Below are 7,238 nucleotides of genomic sequence, written 5' to 3'. Positions count from 1 at the left end.
CTTTGTCAGAGGACACTATTCCTCTAGTCACAGGACCCACCCCCTCCAGATCCAATTACTACTTATTGGGCACCTACTGTATGCCAGGCACTTTCACACAGTTACCTCATTTTTCCCCAACTTCCCCCCACCACCCTGGGAGGGCAGAGATACTGCACTTTATCCCCAAGAAGAAACCCTAAAAAAGCAGGACCACATTTGACTTTTGTCCTTTGTGGGCCAGTTCCTCCATTATATAAATTTAAACTTTTATTTTACAATTGCATTAATATAAGGGTGAATATAATCTAAGCTGGATTCTCTACATTTTTCACTTCTGATTTTAAAAACAAATCCAACATTTCTGTGGGCCCTTGGCACTGTGCCCACTGTGCCTGATGGTCCCCCTACCCCCAGGACGCTGCTCATCTTACCACCACCTTGCACTCCTAGAGCATCTAAGCATCTCTCCACAAGTCACAGGCTCAGAGCAGTGGGCACTAAAGGTCATCTGGCCCCATGCTTTTATATTACACACGGGGATCCACATGCCCAGAGAGGGATATGGCATTCTCAGGGACACACAGCTAGCCAGTGCCATAGCCAAGACGAGGGCCTGTTTCCCTGATGGTCTTCCCAGGCCTCTTTCCTGCCCGTCTCCCTCCTCAGGTGCCCACGCCTCTGACCTGGGGAAGCTCCCAGCTCCTTCCTCCCCACCCTGACCTGCACACACACTCACACACACATACACACACCTCCCTGTCCTTGCACACACAGTGTCAGCATAAACCCTGGCCAGTGCTGTGCTGACTATTCTCTATGTGTGAAGTTAAGCCTGTTGGAGCTGGTGACGAGTTACCCAATACACCGATGCTACCCACCGGAAAAGTGAGGGATGGTCCCAAAGCCACTCAGCAGAGGCTAAGGAGAGCCAGAGCTCCAGCCCAGTTCTGGAGACTCCCGTCCTGAGCTCCTTGCTCGCTCAGTCCCTTGCCCTATGCCATTAATCACAGACATTGATCACAAATGTCAGAGGCCAGCCTCCGGGGCCTCGCTCTGCCCTCGCCCAGCCCATGGGGAGAAAAGAAGATGGTGTGCCCAGAAGGTTCTGAAAGATCACTTTCCAGGTCCTCTTTGTTCAGTCTTGGGAGCAGCAGGTGCTTCAAGCTCAGACCAGGAACAAGAAAAACCAGTTCCAGGAAGCTGCTCCCAGGAGCTTGGGCCACCTGCCCGCCCAGCCTTTAACCTTGTGAAGGGAGAGGCCAAAGGTTCAGCACCCAGTCGGAGGCCGTGGGGCCAGCCTCCTCATAAGCCTCGGGTTTAGCCCCTTTAAGCCTCAGTTTCCCCACCTAGGAGTGATACTAGCCTCTCAGGGTTGTTGTTCAGGATTAAATGAAGGGCTCAGCCTTGTACATGGCAAGAGCAAAATAAATATTTACATGGCAAGAGCAAAATAAATATTAGTTGTGATTTTCATTGCTATAACTAACAAGGATGAGTTGTTGTATTTGAAGGAGCTGCTGATAGAGGAATTATTGAGCAAAGGAGCAACTCAGCCTCTTAGGTGGGTGGAGGGGTGGGCAGGAACCAAGGCCAGAGGGGAGGCAGGGGTGAGCTTGGGCCAAAGTCCCCCACTTTGGCCTCTAGCTCCATGGAGAGCCCCTCGAAGGGGCCCCAAGGCCAAGAGAATTTCAGATTCTCTACCCACCATCCTCTGCAGGTGAAATCAGAATGCTGCAGCAAAATGTCCACCTCCCCACCCATCTTACAGATAGGAAAACTGAGACCCAGAGAAGGTTCACACCCAGGGCGCCTGACTTTCTGCAGAAAAGGATTGATGCCTATGCTTAGAGGTTAGAAGTCTTCAAATCACTCAGCTATCTCAGGAGCAGGTTTGGGTTTTCTTTGTTTATTTCGTTTTCTAAGACTTTTCAATCTTCTGGGCCTCCTGACATCAACCCCACCTCAACTGACTCGTTCCTTGAACCCTGAGAACAGCTTTAAGAGAGAATGGATTGCCAAGTCTGGGGGGCCCGGGCAACTCCACTGTGCCCATCGATACCAGCCCTTGCAGCCCCTCGGCTCCAGCACCCTCATCTTCGACCCGACACCCTTGCTCACTCCTACCTCTGGGCCTTGGTTCTCCCTGCCAGAAATCACTGTGAAGCCTCGTCCCTTCCATGCAGAAGGCACCAGCGTCCACTCACCTGTCCAGCCCTCCCTGGGAGATCTCGGCCATCCCATGGACCCGGCTCTCACCCCCCCGGTCGTTAAATGAATTAAACGCTCAGTCGGCACTGCACTCCTGTGCTCTTGCTGACACGGTAGTTTCTTGAAGGCTCCACGTCTGTTCTCACCAACTTCAGTTTGAGCGCCAACTAGGAGCTGGGTGCTCCACAGGCGCAGCCTGCCCTGGGGGAGAAAGCAACCCGGGGCACTTGGTCAAGGTTGCATGTGGTGCTACAGGTTGCGAGGGGTTAACAGGGGCACTGCTGGAGTCTGGGGGACCTAGTCGAGCCTCTCCTGTCCCAGCGGAGGCTGCCCAGAGATGAGGGCCACGGCGGTTTCCCAGTCGTCTCTAGTCCCCTGCTGGTCAGCAGCGGGGTGCCGTGGCCGGCACAGGGTCTCTGCAGTCAGATGGACCCACTTCACATCCCAGCACCCGCCACCTCTGAGCTGAGGAGCTCGGCCATTCGCTTTGCTGTGGGGCCCCACTTTCTCCCCTCTCCTCCTGGGGCCCCCAACTCACCTTGTTGAGATGGGATATGGGCAGCAGGGGGGCCAATGCCCAGCCTGTAGGCGCAGAACAGGGTGGGGTCCCGGACATGACCACCCAGCGCCTACGGGCTGGCTCAGTGGACTACTCCCCTTAGCTATAATTTGGGGTGCAAGGCATTTCCCTTTGCAAGGCCTCGACTCTCTCATCTGGAGCCAAGGGGGCAGAGCGCGGGTTCTCTGAGGCCGTGTGATAAGCTCTGACGGCTGGAGACACAGGCCGGCTGCCTAGAAACTGGGGAAGTGGAGGCTCTGCCATGGAGCCCAGCACTTCATCTGCCTCCCTGGGCTTCCAGACGGAGGTGGAGACAGAAAGCAAAATCACCTGCCGCTGACTAGACACAGGTGAAATAAAACCACGTGCTAAAGAGCCCCCCACCTTCCGGCATGGAACACACTCTTTTATTATGGGACGTGGGAAATTTGAACTCAGGACACAGAACACAGAAATGAGTGATATTCCTGGGGACTGGGGGCTGGGGGCACAGAAAGAATGAGCCATGGCCCAGGAAGCTCACGAATTTAAGTTCCACCTCCAAACTGAAACCGTCGCCTCTCATTTCCTCCCAGCTCTTGGTGACCGCTTACAAGGAAAACCCCACAATTTGCCTTATTTGGAGGGTTCCAACCAGGGGAAGTTCTTCCTCATTCTTATCTCAATCTTTCTTGCTTTAAATCCAACTTGCTCTCCACTGAGCTCCTACCCAATGAGGAATTAGTTTTGCCCACTTCAACAGTCCACCGCCTCTCAAGGGCTTAGAACCATCCCTAGACACTGCAGGTATTCAATAAATGCTGTTTATTAATTACGATCTCCAGCCTCAGGGCCTTTGCACATGATGAGCCCTCTGTTCTGACTGCCCTTCCCCCACCGGTCTAGCTGTCAAACCCCTCAAGACTCGGCTCTGGGAAGCTTTCCCCCGAAGCCCCCACCCTTTCCTCCTGGTTTCCAAAGAGCCCACGCATCCGCTGTCACATTCTATCATGATTTTTTTCTGACGTCCTCCCCCAATACACAGCTCCTGGAGGGCGGGGGGGTGGGTCTTACAGGGCAGAAGGGAGGGTTGCCGAGCCTACCAGCTGGGTGAGTTTGGGCTTCTTGTTGATCCTCTTTTTTTTTTTTTTTTTTTTTTTTTGCATGGGCAGGCACTGGGAATTGAACCCGGGTCTCCAGCATAGCAGGCAAGAACTCGGCCACTGAGCCACCATGGCCCGCCCTGTTGATCCTCTTTGAACCTGAGTTTTCCCATCTGTAAAGTGGGAGCAATCATTTTTTCCAATTCACTTGACACTAGAAACTGACATTAGCTCCTGCACCCAGCAAACCCAGAAACTTTGGTGGCTTCACAAGATGCCAGTTTAGTGCCACAACATGACACGAGCAGGGTGGCCCTTGTCCATCCAGACACATGGCCCCCACCTAGAAGCCACCCAGGTCAGTCCTGCCCACCCTTCCCGGACCATCACTCAATCTGCAGAAGAGTCTGGGAAATGTGGTCGTGTGCCCGGGAAGAGGAATCGGAACTGGGATCTGGTGACCACGCAGTCGTGTCTCAGGTGGTCGGGAGGATTAAAGAACGAAGAACACGATGTTCCTAGCCCATAGCCTGGCACAGAGTAGGCACTCAATGAAGTTATTAGTTTTCCACTGGGTTCTCCATCCCCCAAAACCGGCTCTGGCCCCGGACAGAGGTGCCACTTGAACCCCTCCAGCTCCAGGCCCAGACCACACCCCCCACCCCCTGGCCAGCTGTCCTGCCTGCAGCCTTCACCCCCACCCCACCCCCCCTTCTGTTTTTCCCCTCTCCACAGCCCCAGGCAGCTGTCTCTTTTTCACAGAACTAATATGCAATCGGTCAGAGCACCTCTAATGGGCCAGCAAGGCCCCTGGCTGTGCAGAGTTAGCTCCGTTTAGAGGCTCAGGGCTGTGAAACGCAAACCTGCCCAGCCTCTCTGGGGCCAGCGCCCGATTCCTAGTCCCTGGGAAAGACAGGAGTGAGATCTGGGACCCTGAGCTGAGCTGCTCCTCACCCAGCGAGGCATCCCTTCCCTCCCCACAGCCCCTTGCTGCTGGCTTGGGGGAGGAGCAGGGGGCCATGGCCCTGCCCAGCCAGGCTCCTAGCCCACACCCCCACCCCAGGCCCACTCACTCCTGAGAAGCAGCAGAGGGTCTCTGCTATCTCCCTCCCAGGATCTCATGAAAAGAGCACAGGATGTGGGGTCTCAGCGGACAGCAGTGCTCCTTGATGCGCTTTAACTTATTCCATTATCAACAGCTGCTTGAATGGAAGTGGGTTTTATTGCCCTCATTTTATATATGAAGAAACGGAAGCTCAAAGGTTACAAAGCGGTGCTATCTAAACTTACTTGGCCAGGAAACACTTTTTTGTTGGTATAGAGTAAACCCAAGTCACACACTTCAAAACATGTCACTCTTGATCAGTCAGTTTCTTACCCCAAAATCTGATCTGGTGTATACATCCTCAAAACTCAGCATACACTGCCTTCTAACACAGGCTTCCTTCTTTTCTCTAACATCACAGCCTGATGATTCCTAGAATTTGCAGGTGAAATATCAAGTGGATGTACAGTTTTCTAGCAGGGCTCCACAACTTCCAGTCGATACCCACAGGGGCCTAAGAATGAGTGTAGAACCGTTGCCCCAGCTCAAGTCCCTGTAGACAAGGCCCAGTTTTGATCTGGCGTTTTGCAAACAAGAACAGAATGGGCAGAGATGCAGGAAAGAGCACACGAGTGGGCGAAATGGCCCGTGCAACGGCAGGAGCAAGGGGACAGTAAATGGATGAGCTTGGCTGGAGCAGAACGAGTATTTGGGAACAGTAACAAATGAGGCTGGGGTGCTAAGGGGCTCTTGGAGAACCAGGCCGAGGCATTTAGATTTGATAAGAGAGGCCACGGGGGCCACACAATAAAATGGAGCTGGGGAGCGGCAGCTGGGGCACGGGGGTTGCAGAAGAGGCAGGCGAGACCAAGGGGACAGATGAGCCACTAGGAAGGGGCTCCAAGGACAGTTGGAGACACAGTGAGCTCTCTGCCCCTGGAAGAGCTCAAGCAGGGTTGGGACTGTCAGGGGCAAGAAGGAGAAAGCAGGAGGCCGTTGGGCTCTCTGCAGCATGGTCCTCAGGTCTGAATCCGCCTGGGTTTGAATGCCAGTTCTGCAACTTCTTCATTGCGCAACTTGGAACTTGCTCCTTCTGTGCCTGTTTCTTCCTTTTGAAATGGCAACATTCAGAGGGCCTGTCTCAGAAGATTGCGAAAATTCATTGATATGAGACAATGCATCGAACCATTTAGCCCAGGGCAAGGCACACCTGCCAACACTCAGTAAATGGCAGGTTTATTAGGATCCATCAATTCATTCTGCAAACCCTTATCAAATCCTTGCCACGCATCAGGGGCCATCCTACGCATCTCAACACGCTGTCCCATGTTTGCTGACATTAACCCCGTGAGATGGAGAGTGTCATGCCTGTGTGAGAGATAAAGAAACTGAGGAACAGAAGATTCTTACAACCAGAATCCATGATGTCTTTTTAGGTTGAGGTGAGAGCTCACACGTCAGGGGGCCAATGCCAAGCTGTGACCTCTCTCGGACCCGGGATGGGAGAGAACATGTGCTCTTGATAATATCCCCGATCATACGGTTGATCACTTCCTGGGATTTGGGGGCGGGGGGGTTGGGGGGGGTTCATGGGCCCAGTGACCCAGGTGTGATGGGAAATGAGTTGTTTACAGCACTTCACAAATTTTAAGATGCTCAGAAACCACCTGGAGACCTGGTTAACATGCAGATTCTGATTTTTTGAGACTAGGGTTGGGCCCAAGATTCTGCAAATCTAGCTAGCTCCTAGGTGATGCTGTTCTGAGAAGCAAAGGTTGCTCGAGAATGGCTTTGGGGTAAAAAAAAAAGCCTTGATCTTGGACCAGTCACTTAACCTCTCTGAGCCTCAGTATTCTCTTCTGTAGAAAGGGTAAACCCTAAAGACCCAGGAGGCTTCTGTGAGGATTAAAGGAGAGGCTTCTGTGAGGATTAAAGGCAATCTCAGGTCCGACATAGGGGAGGCACTCAGTAAACACCGGCCATTATTATTTTTGCTGTTATCGTTATTTTTATTGTTATTGGCTACCAGTCCTTGTGAAAGCTCTAAGGAACCGTAGGCAGGCCGAGGTTTATTGTCACATATCCAAACCTCAGGTTCTTCCTCTGCTTCAACTCCTTCCACCCCGGGAGAGAAAAATCAGGATGCACTCTGCCATCTCCAACAGCACCCACGAATCGTTTCACATTCGATTCCCCCATCAAATTCGCAGGCACGTATCGCATGCTGTTACTCCACTTCCTAATGGTCTATGCGGTAGAAATTGTAAGTAGGACATTTCTTCATGCCCTTGGCATTACCAGCCCCTTGAAACTCCCTTTCCAGACCAGACCCCCTTTCCAGTGGCTGCCGCATGCAATTCCT

This window comes from Tamandua tetradactyla, chromosome 2 (assembly GCF_023851605.1).
Source record: "Tamandua tetradactyla isolate mTamTet1 chromosome 2, mTamTet1.pri, whole genome shotgun sequence".
Classification (NCBI taxonomy): domain Eukaryota; kingdom Metazoa; phylum Chordata; class Mammalia; order Pilosa; family Myrmecophagidae; genus Tamandua; species Tamandua tetradactyla.
The sequence above is the reverse complement of the archived record's forward strand: the minus strand, read 5'-3'. Positions refer to the sequence as shown.